Source organism: Accipiter gentilis, chromosome 2 (genome assembly GCF_929443795.1).
Source record: "Accipiter gentilis chromosome 2, bAccGen1.1, whole genome shotgun sequence".
NCBI classification, from domain to species: Eukaryota; Metazoa; Chordata; class Aves; order Accipitriformes; family Accipitridae; genus Astur; species Astur gentilis.
Genome location: NC_064881.1, coordinates 18,577,981 through 18,593,123, shown reverse-complemented (window position 1 = coordinate 18,593,123; position 15,143 = coordinate 18,577,981). Strand labels below are relative to the sequence as shown.

Below are 15,143 nucleotides of genomic sequence, written 5' to 3'. Positions count from 1 at the left end.
TGCACTGAGCTGTAGATATGGCAGCTTTTCCATTTGCTTCCACTTGCACTTCAGGAATACTTGAAGCAATTAAAATATTTTCTTTTTTTGTGAGAGATGCCACTTATTCCATTTGTGTTCAGCAGGAACAAAAGCAGTTTCCTCATTTTTGGGGGTGTCTGTAGAAAGATCCTGGAACCAAAAAAGAAAATGAGTCATCAAATTTAGTCACAAAACTTGAGCTGTTTTGATATTTAGAAGAACCAAGTAGCATTTTGGGGGGCATTTTTTTTTAGCCAGCATTACAAATTATATATATTATATATGTTTTATAGTTTTATGTATACATGTGTGTATATCTATATAACTACATATGCATGTACAATGTTATCTGATTTTTTTTTTAGTAAATTGGGTAGAATTATCTCATTTTAAACTTGTATTTTAATGCTGTACATTCTTTTTGACTCAGAAATTAATGGGATTAATATATAATAATTCTTTGTTTCTGTGTTGTAACTGCCACTGGAGGTAAGTATTAAAACCATTTCACATTTGGGGAGATTATGTGATAAAGAAGCTGTTTCTTCATCTGGGTTCCATAGTGAGTTGCTGGTGAGTTGGCTTAAAGGGAAGAAAAAAGAAAAAAAAAGACGCTTGGCAAGAAATCAAAAAATAATAGAAAGCAGGCAGCTCAATTTGAACCAAAATACTGAAGTTACTGTTGTTGGTTTTTTCCTCTTTGCTGAAAGGCTTACAAAGACTACCATAACTGCTGCACTGTCCAGTTTGAAGTGTACTAAATGTGTGGTGTTCATGGTGTCCAGCCACACTGGCTGAAGATGACAGAAGTACCACTGAGACAGTAGATTAAGATTGGGGCTTGCTTTGGCCATTGACTGTACTGGCGTCTTTCTTCAGTTCTTGCACAAGGACCCAGGCCAGGCAAGCTTTATCATCATAAGTTTTTGAGGGTGTTCTCCCCGTTACTAAATTTTGTCACTGCTATAACCCTGTGAAATTTAGGCATTTATAATTATGGTATACGATACAGTTCTGCCAGACTAGTAATAGACCACTTACCACGGCTATTGCCCATAGATTACAGTTCAGAAACTACTGTTTGGGGTATTCGGAGATTCTTCATCCTCAGCAGGAGAGAGACAGGAAATGGTGATAGTCATCAGGCTGCAGAGGCAGAGGTACGTGGTTCAGCGGGGTTGTCTAGCTAGGTCAGATGCACTCACCTGACAGCAAGCATGCTTGATTTCTAGTCTTTGGGCTGGCCAGTGTTAATCTATCTGTGCAAAGTGGAGAAGCATCAACAGGTGAGTGAGAAGGTTTGGTATGGCAGGATAAATTGAGCTAATCTGGTAGGGGCAAAAAACTGGTGACTTCTGGAAATGAAGTCCTTTTCCCCATCGTCTTCTCCATAGTCTTGGCCAGGTTGTCATGTTGTCCCCCCTTGTCTTCCTGGCTGTAAAACTTGTCTCAGCCCTTGATGAACTGATTCAGTTGACTAATCTACAAAAAAAATAAAAAGTGAAGAATTTTATGCCAGATTAGTGAGCTGAACAGGTTTACTAAAGGATAGGATGAATGAAAGGAAAGGGACAGGAACACAAGAACTTTTTAAATAGTAGTTAGATGTTAGGTTGGCTCGGCACCCTTGTGTAACAGCACACTTTGAACATTTCTGTCCAGAATAATGTGGTGGTGTTTGGGGTATTTCCATGAGAGGAAGGATTTGTGGGTTCAAATAAGAGATCTTGAAAAGGAGATTATTAAGTTTTACAAATGTAGCCCAGGGGGTAGAGGAGAAATCAGCATATTAGATCACAGCTGTCAAGCTTTGAGGCACCAAACCCCCATTTTCTCACAGAGTATCTGTTAGAAAATATTCTCTGCTCCGTCTCATCATGGACTTCAGGCTCAAAACCTACAATTTCTGGAGATAAGCACACTACTGGAATAGCAAGATGGTGTAAAAAAAGGACATTTTATTCAACGAATCTCACAAATTAGGCACAAACAGTATAATAGAGTTTAATGATCATCGTTCTATTAAGGAACCTGTGCATGACATGCATTTTTGTATGTTTAGGAGCAATAAAATTTCTCAGTTCTTCTATTTTTTTATTCTCTACTCCATGGAGAACTTTCTTTTGTCTTTGGCAAATGTATGAATATTATCATGTGTTTTCAAATTTCTGAAAGTTACCTAGGTGAAAACTAAAGCATAGGTTAAAAATAGTCATAAAACCCTGTAGCAAAAAAGGGGGGTTTGCTCAGAAAAATAAAGGTCACAGTGTATTCCTGTTCTAAGCCACAATAATAAGAGTGGGGATAACTTTAAAAGGTTTGCTTTAGTACAGTACTGCCAAATGCATGCCAGGAGCCATCTTCACTCTGAGATATGTCCTAAGAGCCAGTTCAGTGGCCACAGAATACTACAGGTGTATTTGCATTTATTCTAAGGACTTTCTGTTAGCTTTCTCTGCATCATACTTGAGAAGTTGTGGCAGTCTGGGGAAGTTCCCACTGATGGGAAAAGGGGAAACATAATCCCCATTTTTAAAAAGGGAAAAAAGGAAGACCTGGGGAACTACAGGCCAGTCAGTCTCACCTGTGTGCTCAGCAAGATTATAGAGCAGATCCTCCTGGAAACTATGCTAGGGCACATGGAAAATAAGGAGGTGATTAGTGACAGCCAACATAGCTTCACTATGGGCAAATTGTGCCTGACAAATTTGGTGGCCTTCTACGATGGTGTTACAGCGTTAATGGATAAGGGAAGAGCAACAGATGTCATCTACCTGGACTTGTGCAAAGCATTTGACACTGTCCCACATGACAGTGGATTTGACAGATGGACCACTCAGCAGATGAGGAACTGGCTGGCTGGTCGCACTCAAAGACTTGCGGTCAATGGCTCGATGTCCAAGTGGAAACCCGTGACGAGTGGCGTTCCTCAGGGATTAGTATTGGACCGGTGCTGTTTAACTTCTTTGCTGGTGACACAGGCAGTGAGATCGAGTGCACCCTCAGCAAGTTTGCCAACACCACCAAGCTGTGTGGTGCAGTTGACACACTGGAGGTAAGGGATGCCATCCAGAGGGACCTTGACAGGCTTGAGAGGTGGGCCTGTGTGAACCTCACAAAGTTCAACAAGGCCGAGTGCAAGGTCCTGCACGTGGGTCAGAACAATCCCAAACGCAAATACAGGTCAGGTGATGAGTGGATTGAGAGCAGCCCTGAGGAGAAGGACTTGGGGGTATTAGTGGATGAAAAACTGAATATGAGCTAGCGATGTGTGCTCACAGCCCAGAAAGCCAATCGCATCCTGGCTGCATCAAAAGAAGCATGACCAGCAGTTCGAGGGATGTGATTCTCCCCCTCTACTCCAGTCTTGTGAGACCTCACCTGGAGTACTGCGTTCAGCTCTGGGGCCCCCGACAGAAGAAGGACATGGACCTCTGGAGCAAGTCCAGAGGAGGGCCATGAAGATGAATAGAGGGCTGGAGCACCTCTGCTGTGAAGACAGGCTGCGAGAGTTGGGGTTGTGCAGCCTGGAGAAGAGAAGGCTCTGGGGAGACCTTATAGCAGCCTTGCAGTACCTAAAGGGGGCCTACAGGAAAGAAGGGGAGGGACTCTTTATCAAGAAGTTTAGTGATAGGATGAGGGATAACGGTTTTAAACTGAAAGAGGGCAGATTTAGATTAGATATTAGGAAAAAAGTTTTTCACTGCGAGGGTGGTGAGGCACTGGAACAGGCTGCCCAGAGAGGTTACGGATGCCCCATCCCTGGAAGTGTTCCAGGCCAGTTTGGATGGGGCTTTGAGCAACCTGGTCTAGTGGAAGGTATCCCTGCCCATGGCAGAGGGGTTGGAATGAGATGATCTTTATGGTCCCTTCCAGCCCAAAACACTGTATGATTCTATTCCAAGATATCCTCATGTTTGTGCTGTTACTCAGCTTTGCTTTTATAACTCTCTGATTTAATTTAAAAAAAAAAAGAAAAAAAAGTCAAATCACACATACGTATATAACTTCCAAGTTTTACAAATCTGAGACTCAAGTGCATTATTTTGAAAACTTACCAGACTATAAGTAGATTTATTTTAGTTGATACCATATGGATAACGTACTACTATATACGCTTTACTATTTGCTCAGTAGCTATTTTTGGCACTGTCATTCATAGAGTAAGAAAAACAAATTATTTTGTGGAGTACATGAAGTGAGGTGAGCTTAAATATTGGTCTAAAATAAGTGCTTATGAAATGACCAAGTAAAACCTTTAGTTAGTCAGAACAGTGCTTGAGGTGCTGGAATTGTTGAAGATCCTAAGAAAGTCAGTGGGGGACATGAGTTGATGTCTATAAAACTATGGTTCACTTTGCACCTGATGTTTTCCTGGATGGTTGGTAAAGAATGGAAAAGGCATTTGACCTTGAAAATATTTAACTGAAGCTAAATTCTCTTGAACTCACGATGGTGCTGGGGATGGGGTTAGCAGTAGAGGGTTGGTGTTGTGGGTGCTTCTTGTGTCAGGCTTGGCTTTCAAGACATCGTCGTCTTTTCATTTGACAATGAGCCACAAAATTAAGGATGCTGTGCCACAGCAGTGGGAAGTTGTAGGTACTGTTGTCAGTACTGGTAACTCGGATTTCTTTAATTTCTTTTAATAATATGCCATAAGTCAATAAAATCAATGGAATACAGGTACTATTCCATTTTAATCTACATTTCAGTGTGAGGACAAGCTGTGAGCAGCTGTGTGCAATGTATTGTAGAGCAGTAACCTTAATGTGGGAGTCTTTATTTGCATAAGAACCATAATGTTTTATACTGAGCTCATTGTGTCATGTTATTTGAACAGATTGAAATAAAAGAGTAAACTACACTATACATATTGATCAATGCATGAAGTAGTTTTTGTGTTGATGCTAGTGTAGCAGTAGTTATATAGGATATTACAATCCTTTGAGATATGTCTTGAAATTAAAAAGGGAAGCATGATTTTGGGAATTTTGATGACTGAAGGTTCTGGTGTTGTAGGAAATTATGTTCCTTATGATGATTTAAAGAACAGCTTCCCTAAACAAACATAATAACAGAATTAAGTTTACAATGTAGAGAAGAATCCCTCATCAAATAATGCCAGTACATTGATCATAGCAAATACGCTGTTTGCATTGTAGCGTGGCTTTTGTGATAATTGTATTAGTAACAAAAAGCTGCTGAAGGTTGTCAGGGAATAACTTGTACTTTAAAAATGCTGGAAAGTACTTAAAAAAAAAAAAAAAAAAAAGAAAAGAATCTTACCTTACAATGAATTAATGGTCTTGGATGAATCTTTGCTGTTGGGTAAGATGTTCGATATACTTCAGCCAGCTGGCTTAAGTCCTTGTAAGAACACACTTGTCCTAAGGAAGATTAGTCTTTTTGATGATTAGTGCACTGCACTGAGCCTCACCTTTTTCTTGACGTATATAACCGTGTGTTTATATATTCACAAATTTTATATAAATACATGTAGTCCTAGAGGCTTTTCAAGCATTTCCATTATCAGTGTTTTATGATTTGTTTTACATTAAAGCTTTCCTACTTGATGTAGTGTTTTAGCCCATAAATATTGATTTCAATGACAAAATAGTTGGGTTAGTTTATGTTAAACAAACAGCATTTTTGGAGTTCTGGTGGATTTCAGATGAGTTTTTAGGAACACTATATAGTGGTCTGCAGGTACTAAATTTATTACAGTTGCTTACAGTTGAGAGACAACTACCAGTGCCCGATGCTTCTAATCAGTTGGGCAGTGCTGTATGAATGGAAATACTTTCTTTTCCTTTTTCTTCATTGAAAAAAGTCCTTTGCTGACAGCAAATATGTTATACTCTGCCAAATGAAATAGTGCATGAAATTTTGCTCTCTTTTTTAAGGAAGAAGTTTCGTGTAGTTTCCATGATTGTACATTGAAGTGCTGAAGTTTCCTTCAACCTAATTATATTTTTAATCTTAACTGTAACTAGTGATCAGATAATTATTCTGACCTTAAAAAAAATATTATGGATGTTTGATAGCCAGTTTCATTATTGAATTGAATCCAAGCTATAATAAAATTATTTATTATTTATTTTTGAAAACAGAAATGTGCTTTTAATGCTTCATTATGTTTTACACACTGATGTTGAAGCTTCTCAGTTTATTTTTGTACGAATAAACATGGATGTTCTAGGAGTGTGCATGTGGGTCACATACTTTTTTTCCCATTGTTAATAAGTGCTTTTTGAAAATTAGGAACATCGGATGTCTCTACACTAAATACAATCTCACAGGAATATTTAGTCATTCCTTGGAAATAATTATTTCTTATTGAAAAATAAATGTCCTAATGCATTTAATCCATACTATAATTTGCATCCATCCATGAGCATATGACACTGTTTTTCTCTTTCTTGGTCTGCTTTTCTGGACCATGTTTGTACAGAAGTATTTACAAGAGCCATCACGAAATTGTTGTCTTGTTTGCTATTAAGAGCTCAGTAAAAAAATCTGTAAATTGGATTTTGCTCTAAAAGAATGTGTTGTCTGTTTTGAGAGGTTTTCCTCTTTCTGTATATTACCTGACAGCATGCTGCATTTGTTTTTCATGCTGAGATAAATAACTGCTAAATAGAGAAAAGGCAAGAAAAAGTTTCCCAGAGTTTCGTACAAGAACATTATTTTTCCTCCAGGCAGGGGCAGATGATCACAAGCTATAGTATTATACGAAGTTACCCTTCCTCTTTAACTGATACACGGCTGCTCCTAATTTAGTGCAAATGTGAAGTAAAATGGATTTGCTTAAATTATCTCTGTTAGTTGTGTGTGACCTTCCTCAGGAATGAAGCTAACCCATTTTACTTCAGGTTTTCATGGCCTAGAAGTATTTTAGTGAGCAGCTGCAGCTTTGCAGGCAAGCATTGGTACCTCTAGGAGGAAAACAGTGGCATCTGAAGAAACACTAGCTGGACTGTGCACTGTTATCTGATGATGCTGTTTGAACATTGCGTGTAGACATGCAACAAAACTGGTGGTGAGGACAAAGGCAACTTGTGTGATGTTCACTCTGGCACTGTCCACCTGCAACCACTACTCCTCTCAGTTTGATCACTGGTCTCAGGTGTTAATATTTGCACAGTTACCATTTCAACAAGCTGAATGACTTAGGCTATTAAGGGCTGAAAGGGGTGTGCCAGGAATTGCAGTAAGGAAGGCTGTCTGATGCTTCCCAGTATAGGATGCTGGTTGGAGTTTTTTATAACTTTGCAAAACATTAGCCTTTGGGACTAGGCAGTTGCCTCTAGCTTAATCTTTTTTGTCTGCCACAATTATTTAGCTATCTGTAAGAATGTGTGGAAGAAGTTATTTCTCATTGTAGATTTTTTTTTTTTTTTTTTGAAGAACCTTTTTTTTTGGAAATGTTCCGTGTCCCTCCCTTTGAAGCAGATACTAGGAGTTAGATGGCAGTGTGGGAAGCGCTGGTGATAGGCACCGGGGAAGAAGAGCAGCTTATGAGTCACAGCTTTGCCTTTGTCAGCACTGCGAAAATCTCAGATCTAACCAAACTGTAACCTTTTAAAGAAATCACAGTTCTCACATGCTGTCTTGAGCATGTGAGAGCTGTATGGCCTGTAAGGGGAGGGGGAGGCTGAGCTGGGGGATGAAACCAGTGCCTCGTACACCAGCGCCTGAGAGCCAGAAGTAGACCCGTGGGCAGTGGCACACACGGGGCCCTGGCGTGGTCCTGGCCCCAAAATATTGTAGACTGTGAACAGAAGGGAGAGACCCATGGTGAGAGCGTGTGTTAATATGACAGCATGTTGGGGAACAAAGGAGGGGAGGAAGGAGGGGAGTCAAGGGGGAGAGCGTGGCACTGCCAGCCAAGCCTGGAAGTGACTGAGCCAGGAGAGACGAAAAGCCTTGGGCAGTGGGGGTGAGGAGAGACTTGGGAAGGGCATTGAAGGTAGGAACGAAGAAGGACGAGGGCTTGAATCGACATGGGCCAGAGGATATGGCTTGAGGAAAACAGGCAGAGGAGTTTGTTCTGGAAGGTCCTTTTCTATAGAGATCTTTGAATAAGTAAACACTCTTTGATTTCAGTAGCTCCTTGAGAATAAGTTTTTAACCATCACTTATGGCTTGTCCCCATGCAGAGAATTGTTTTGTGCTTGCAACCGTTTTACTCCTTTGCCACAAGAGCTGCATGGTAAATCTAAGGATTTTGACCCCACTGCTGGTTTTTGTAGGTGTCAGTGTGACCCCGTCGTACAAGGTCTGATGTGTGATTTTCTTTTTTTCTAGAAGTGGTGAATGCAAACATTTTTTCAAGTCAAGGAATGTTAAAACTGAGCTTATCTTTGCAAAGCTCTTTTGTTTGGCCCCTCATGAGGAAGCCTTATAATCTAATGATATTTAACCATGCGCTGACAGGCTGGTTTTTTTCTGCAGGACCACTGCTTCATTCGGTGCGCAGGATGGACTTGCTCTGGGAATGAATCTGGTTGATGCAGTGGAGAAGGCTGTTCTCTGTAGTACCCCTGCCTCACTTCCAGCAGAAGTCAGGACGTGCGTGGCGGGCGAGGCAGGGGATCACAGGAGGCAGAAGCCGTTCTGGTGCTCTCTGCAGCTGCATGCTGCCCTGGCGAACGGGACTCAGACTTCCTAGGTGATGCTAGGTAAGTTGCTCAATCTTGGTTTTTCTCATGTCCTTGCTAACTGTACGTGTCTTGCTTTCTTGTGGATGACTTGAGATCTTTGGATCTGATTTGGAAAAGTGCTGAGCACTGATAACGGCAAGTGAGGCAGTGGGGGCTGAGGTTTGAAAGTGCTGTATAAAGCACAACGTAATGCTAAGCGCTGTGAAAAAATTAGGTCAGAGTTATGCCAAACTGGAGACAGAGTTGTCTTCAGAATTGGAGAATCATTTTGACCTTAAAGCTGTCACTGCTTTGTAGTTAGGAAGTTAGGAATAACAGTTATTCTAAGTTAGGAGTAACAGAGTAACACTAGGACTAACCATTATGTTGATGAAGCACTCAGCTGCACCATTGAATTCACAAAGAAATTACTTGTTCCGTCTTCCAAAAAAAATTTGAGTAGCATGCAGTAAATAAGGTATTGGACCATATGCCAAATACCAAGAGTAAAACAGATTACTGTTTTGATTAGTGGTAATTCTGTACGCTGAATGAAGCAGAGGTGCTGTGGAAATGGTATGACATAACTGTGGTGTATACCATGCCACAGAAGCAAACAAAGGCAAAGTTTAGGTTTCTCTAAAACTTACTTTTGACATTTCCTCCTGTGAGTGCTTGCCTCTGCAGATTGTTTTTAGCATAGATGTTTGTATCACATAATACAATTTGGGGTGCAAGAAGCACAGCATTTTTTGATGCTGTCAACTCAGATAATATATGTACAGAAAACCAAAATGACACATAAATTCATCATTCTTTGCAGGCACATGCCTTGTGCCTGGTTATTGTATCAGATACAAAGCAGACAGTGTTTGTAATGCCCACTATCAGAATGACTTGAGGTCAGAATTTCATCTGCATTTCTTCCGGCTCGGGATTTGTATTTTCCCAGTGTGATTTCTATAGCTACAATGCTGTTGTAATCAGTAGATAACAGAGAATTTTTTGGCCAAGGCATGGTTAAGCTAAATATTGTTTTAACTTAGCTAACCTGAATGCAAAATATCTAACGTTAGATCAGATTTTATGAATTAACCAAGAGCGTGTCTTCGGTGCCTAGAAACGTAGTGAGTGTGCTTGCCAGATAAGCTGTTAACTCTCTGTTGCAGGAGAGAGACAGTAAAAGCTATGAAGCTTTGATAATGGCTAAATATTATATTAAATACACAGAATAAGAGTGCACATTCCCCTTCCAGCCTGCTCATGGGGGATCTACTACATATGGCTCTGTGAAAGGCTGCAGTAATGCTTTAGGCACAGCAATAGTTTTAAGTGCTGCTTTCTAAGAAAACCTGAGGTATTTTTGTTTGACTACTGCTGTGCAGTGCAAGTTGTTCTTTAAATCTTTAAACATAAACAAAAAAGGTAGGGAAAGAATCTGTATTTTATGAGCAGAAGTTACAAATGAAATTATTTGCTTTACCTAGAGCATTGAAAATTATGTTGCAATTAGACTGATGCAATAGCACACGTTACGAAAGGATCGCACGGTTCACAGAGCCCGCTGGAGAAAAGCACGGGACTGTAACAGCAGGGGTGTTGTGGGCCTGCGGGGCAGCGCACTGGCAGAGCTATGCAGGGAAGATTATCGGCTAATGTGGAGAGAGGAACGCCAAGAAAAATAAAAACTCTGCCGTTTCTGTGTATCCCATAAAATGGGAGGCGGGGGGAGGAGGAGGGCGACTTGTTTTATCAATGTGCCTACTTTATTTCGGTGGCACGTCTAATCCGGTATGGAAAATGTTTTCTGTTACGTGAAAGAAAGAAAGAATGGAAATGGAAGCTAATTTTGAGCTAATATATTTTTAAAGCTGCTAATAATAGTGGAATTTTATTCAGCGCACTCTATTTCTACAATAGAAAAGTAAAATTCCTTTGGGTTAACTGAAACATCTGTTGAACAAATTGGTTCAGTTTCATGAGTCTGTTACTAATTCTGAGAAGTAGATGGTGTTTTATAAAACCAGTAGAGTTGGGGGTTTAGTGCCCATATTCTTTCTTTTTTTTTTCTTTTTTTTTTTTTTTTACTATTATTAAAGTAGGTCATTTTGAAGTGTTATGTTTTCATGAATACAGTAATACTGTGGTTAATATTTCTAGTATTTCAAGGTTTACCTTTGCTTTAATGAGTTTTCTTCACTGTTTTTAATCAACATTACTAATATTCTTTAAAGTAGTGGGTTTCCAGATTTTTTTCAAGTTCTTAGTAATGAAGTAACTGAGTAATTCTTTTCAAAAAAAAACTCTTTTGGTGCATTTCAGCTTGTATTTCCTTGTTTCTGCAGGTTTTTTCTACTCTGCTTTACTTACAAAGTTTGAATGTTAACAGAATTTTAGTTGCTCCTACTGCTCTTTTCTCGTTTGGGCTAATTATTCTTTGTCTGTAACTTCACAGTTGTCAGAAGAATATTGTAGGTGACAAATCAGTTTATGGCTTCATATGGTGGAAGCTAAGAATGTCCTAAGAGTGAATGAGCTGATGTCATATGAATTAATAAAAGAAGAAAAAGGGAGAAATTAAAAACAGTTTGTAAGATTCTGTTCCTATGCATCAGTAATGCTCTAATTTAATTTCATAGACATGCACACATCTTAAAGCAGTTTAGGTTTCTCAGGTACATATCCTATCAAAATCATCACTGAAAGGAAATCACAAGTGTAATGTTAGTATGCAGATAAAATTAAGTTCTGTGTGCTTTACTGTTAAATATGTAAAATCAACACAAGTTCTTGTGTACTACATGTAACTAGCTGTAATACTTTGACACATTTAAAAGGAAAAGCTGAACTTTGAATTCAGACAGTGAATATATATTTTCTTTGTAGTGCATATATTATGTGGAAAATATAAGACTGACATTAAGCATGTACATTCAGTATGATTGTAAGCTATGGCAATTTCAGCTTCGTGGTCAGGGTGTCTGACTTGAGAGTAGCTCAGTGTATGAAGGATGTGAACGGAAGTTGATAATACTTTCTAATGTTACTTTAACAGATAATGTCTTTTACTTTTTATTATGGCTATTTTTGAAGCTTTAATATATGTTAATTATGTGGTAATTCGGTTGTCTTTAAATTAGAAGATAATGCAAGTATAAATAAGAGGGACAGCAGTGTGGGATAGCATTGCTTTTGAGGGATTGCTGGGTTGAGGAGGAATGGAGAGGTATAGTTGAGTTTTGTGAAGGTGCATGTGAGCATTGGCAGCGCAATGATCTGCCCCACTGTTGATAAGATGTTCCAAACAACCCTTGTGTCAGTTTTGTCCTTGGTGCAGCTCGCTGAAGTTTCAGATGACGTGCATGAAATGAAGTGAGGGGGAAGTTGCGTGGCTGAAGTCCTGTGCCAAGTCTTTTTGAAGTTGTATGCAGCAGCTGTGCTGTAGCTAAAGAAAGGCTTTCTTTGACTCCATTGTAACATCTGCATGATCTTTAACAGCAGAATTGTTCCACTGTGATGTATCGTTTAGCTAATCCGGGTTGCCTTCATTAAGTATTTTTTTCTTTTCCTTATTAGAAATGCTTGCATTACTTTTGGGAATAAGTTTGCAAAGATCTGGACTTGAGTGCTTCTGTGTAGAAACAGTAGGCTTCAGTCAAAAAAGAGCCAAAAGAGGAGTTGAGACTTTGAGTTTGAGTCTGTAGCTCAGTGAGGCTTTTGAGGTAATTGGGCAGCTCTAGACTACAGCCCACGAATTGCGTTTTTCTATGTCCTCCCTTCTTTGGATGATAGGGGTTGAACGTGGGTCCAGTTTTTGTGGAGATGTGACAAACGCGTCATCATTGTAGCTAAGCGTGGTCTAACGGCTTCCAGCAGCGTGGTTTGCACCCTCTGTGCTGAGGTATTACCCCGTCTCCCTCACACCAGCGCCGCTGCTGCTGCGGCTCTGGGGTGAGTTGGCTTAGGGAGACAAACAGTGGTCAGCTAACTGCATTTTTGGTTGGGTTACTTGGCTGACTCTTTAACTCTTTGAACTTGCTGACTGCAGAGTTAGACAAATGTCTGTGCTGAAGATGATCTGGAAGAGGGACAGCAGGGCCAGCCCCTTCTAGTTGCAAATTGGCTTTTCTGCCACTTCGAAACTGTGCCTTGACTTGAGGCAGGAAGAACGCGACCAAGGGAAGTGTTTTTAAAGAAGTGCATGAGTTAGACTGTGTACTGTGTTTACTCTGAAAGTGAAGTGAAAAGAAATCAATCTCTCGGGTGTAATTGAATTAGAAATTTTAGCTTTAGTGTTTCTTTTAGGTGGAGGTTTTTGCATAAGGACTTTAAAACCGAATCTTTATTTAATCTTCTTCCAGTTTGAGACTAAGAGGTCTGTAATTGTTCACTCTCTGTTAGCACCACAAAACTGGCAAGTTCTCATAGTTAAAGGGTGGGACCTAATGGTCAGAATTAAGAGGCTGTGATCTTGGAGAGCAAACCAAAGGTACTAGAAATGCTGATGCTTCTCTGTGTTAAGGATTTTGGTGATCTTGACTGTAAATATCTTGCATTTATGGGGTACTTGGCTCTCAAGCAGTATGTCACAAACTAAATCTGGAGGAATACATCGTAAATTAAATGCGGGTGAGGGTTTTTTTGTAAGTGAGAATTATTACATTTTATCATCGGGAATTACTGGATATGCGTTTGCTTTTCAATTGAACAATATGATCAGTCTTCCTGCTGTAATCTCTTAGGAGAATGACTGTCAGTGGAAAAGCAGAGTGCTGATTTATGTAATTGTACTCATTGCAGAAGTTTAGTTTGTGAGATCCAATTAACATAAATAAGCAAAGTAAGAGAGAAGGCACAGGAAACATACTGCTGCTTATTAGGGTTGTTAAATGGTATTTTCAAAACTATCTTCTAGTCAAATAATGATTTTCTTCGATTTATGCTGGGCGAGCTGTGTCACTCCCCATATTCAGTGTCTATAAAATTGAACATATACTTTCCACAATAAAGGGTTAATACCGTACTCTGCAAAACAACAAAGCTGGTATTACAAGTTACTTGAAATACTGCATATTGAGCGGAAAACGAGAGATCTGCCAGCGTGTGTAATTCAGAGCGCAGCCTGCCTGCTTGGGAGAACGCAGCGCGCCTGCCTCCCTGTCCGAGAGTGACCATGACCACGTCACCAGGGACTGAGCATGGCCCGGGTGACAGCTGGGCGTTTTAGTCTCACACGTGGAAAACATATGTTTCCTAATGCCTAAGGAGTATGGTCCTAGAAACAGAGATGCTTGACAGCAGTAGTCCAATACATGCATTTTATCTACACTTTAAACAATAGTTAGTAAAAGAAGACCTTAAGACCAGTCTTCAAAACTGAGCACATTTAATACATTCTGGTTCCAGCAATGTTACTGTGAGGTAAGGGCGAGCAGCCGAGGACTTGTTTCAAAAACAGGAAGTGCCCACATTTATATAAAATTGCATAGTTTCAGCTGTCATAAATGTGGTTTCAATGCAGTTGCAGGAGTAAAGCCCAAAGTAGTTATAACCAGCTTACTTCCTCTTCCAGTCAAAGTGCAAACAGCCATATAATTAACAATCTGTGGCTCATTTTCTCTAGCTGGGTTAAGTATTCTGTTTCGCCTGTTCAGTCACTGTATAAACAGAGGGAACTTGACTTGCTTAAGAACATTTTAAAACACAAATATTCTCGGTCATAACCAGATCTGGAGATTCACAAAACGGGATCTTCGATTGCCCCTCGAGCTTGGCAGCAGAAATGAGACCTGTGAGTGTGGCTGGCGTGCTGCCAGGCTCCTCGGAGAAGAGCTAGCCTTGCCAAGTTGGCTTCTTGCCATGGTAAACTGCATGGGGCAGCAAAACCTGCTGCAGAGCTGGTAGACAGTTTTTCTCTTTAGGGACTTCCCTTCTTACATTCCATTACAAATTGGCTTTATTCAAAGTCTTTTATCATTAATTTTTTGAGGACTGATTGCTCAGCTTTTTTGGACAGCTTTTTTCTGAGTTAATTCACCCATTCTGCCTTTGACTCTGCTCATGCACTTAGTATGGCAGAAAAGTGTGAGTACAAAAGGACAAGAGAGTTCCTCGTCTGCTCCTGTGTACTGTTGGGTTGGTTCAAATATGTTTTAGGCTGCTGGGGGCCTTTGAGGAGAGCCCTAACTTTTCATCCAGAAAGGGCCTGTCATCACTTCTCGGTCTCTGGTGAAACCAGGCACTTGAGCAGCAAATACCTACTGAATATTCCCCGTGTACTCTGCTTGCTGGGAAGAGCTGGTGAGGAGCCTTTCCAGGGAAAGGAACTTCTCCCAGGAGAGTTTCTCCAGGGAAGCTCTGCTAGGTTACTGAAGCTGCAGCACTTGCTGCATATGGTAATTGACAGTGGACCTTTTCTTCTTGTGACGGATTTTTGGAGAGAGGCTTTTCTTCATGTGAGAGGTGGCTCTGCATTTTGCA

At 40.2% G+C, this 15,143-nt stretch overlaps 1 protein-coding gene across 4 annotated transcripts in view; it reads left to right on the top strand.

Moving 5' to 3' along the window:
• NCOA2 (nuclear receptor coactivator 2) overlaps nucleotides 1-15,143 on the top strand; it is a 199,144-nt gene that overhangs the window by 63,640 nt on the left and 120,361 nt on the right. For all 4 annotated transcript variants that reach the window (XM_049818258.1, XM_049818282.1, XM_049818240.1 and 1 more), the window contains one exon: nucleotides 8,476-8,702. The gene's annotated coding sequence lies outside the window, so the exon portion shown is untranslated. The remainder of the gene's footprint in view (nucleotides 1-8,475; nucleotides 8,703-15,143) is intronic.